Source organism: Austrofundulus limnaeus, unplaced genomic scaffold (assembly GCF_001266775.1).
Source record: "Austrofundulus limnaeus strain Quisiro unplaced genomic scaffold, Austrofundulus_limnaeus-1.0 Scaffold522, whole genome shotgun sequence".
Lineage (NCBI taxonomy): Eukaryota > Metazoa > Chordata > Actinopteri > Cyprinodontiformes > Rivulidae > Austrofundulus > Austrofundulus limnaeus.
Window position 1 is genome coordinate 333,276 of NW_013952924.1, and position 1,361 is coordinate 334,636.

Sequence of the window (1,361 nt, forward strand, 5' to 3'; positions counted from 1 at the left end):
CCTCTCACTCTCTGGCGCATAAGCATACCAACGTTGCTTTCCTCAAGACCCACAAGACAGCCAGCAGCACCCTGCAGAACATACTGTTTCGATTTGCAGAGCACAACAACTTGACGATGGCATTGCCTAGATCAAACTGTGCTCCCCTGTTCTGTTACCCAAAAGTCTTCTCCTCTCATTTTGTTCATCCAGTAACACTACGAGCAAACATGATCACCAGCCACATGCGCTTCAATAAGACTGCACTGCAGCGCCTGATGCCTTATGATACAAAATACATCACAATCCTGAGAGAGCCAGCTTCAATGTTCGAATCTTTGTTTACTTACTACAGCCGTCACAGTGGGAGCTTCCGAAGGGTCCCTAACGGCTCTCTAGAGACCTTCTTAGCCGACCCCTTACAGTACTACCATCCAGAAGAGGCAGATTCTATGTATGCACGTAATACCTTGACCTTTGACTTGGGTGGTAACAAAGATCGACCAGCATCAGATGTTGCTTATGCTCAAGCTTTTGTGGCAGATGTAGAAAAAACATTCTCCTTGGTGATGATTTCTGAGTATTTTGATGAATCTCTAGTTCTCCTTCGTCGTCTTCTTTCTTGGGATTTGGAGGATATTGTTTATTTCAAGCTCAACATGCGAACAGAAAAATCCAAGAAGAGTCTGTCACCAAGTCTCTCTGCAAAGATTCGTTCCTGGAATTCATTAGACGCGTACCTTTACGACTACTTTAATGCCTCATTATGGGTCAAACTSTCAGCTCTGGGTCTAGACTGTGTGGTGAAGGAGGTGGTTCTTATTCGACAGGCCCAAGAGAGGCTAACTAAAAGCTGTTTTGGTGAGCAGGTGAAAGTTCCACTTTTAGCTTCTGAGATAAAAAATAAAGATCTTCAACCCTGGCAGCCAAGTGGGAACGTTAGTATAACTGGTTATGATCTGCAACTAAATATTAGCCATGAGGCAAAGGAGCTCTGCCTCAAGTACATCATGCCAGAGACCACATACACAAAGAAGCTTCTTCGATCCCAGCTACTTAAACATCGTAAAAACTCAAAGATTTAAACCATAGAAGACAAACATACCTCAAGAACGTCCTGATGCATCTCAGTAATCCAGGTAGAAAAAAAATCAAAAAGAAAAAATAAGTAGGTCCTCTGGATGGGTTCTTCTTTAGTGAAACGTTTCGTCTCTCGTCCAAGAGACTTCTTCAGTCTGATGAGTTTCAGGTGAACTCAGCCTTATAAGCACTGCCTCCACCTGGACAAACAGGTTAGTCACATGCAAAGAGGGCCATCGACTAACAATGTGCTTGATTGGCTCTATTTAGTCACATGCAAAAGTTAGTCATCCTAACTGGGC

The 1,361-nt window shown here is 43.5% G+C and overlaps 1 pseudogene; it reads left to right on the forward strand.

Annotated features, from left to right (window-relative positions):
• Positions 1-38: 38 nt before the first annotated feature.
• LOC106530435 (galactose-3-O-sulfotransferase 3 pseudogene) lies at positions 39-1,152 on the forward strand (annotated as a pseudogene).
• Positions 1,153-1,361: the final 209 nt, after the last annotated feature.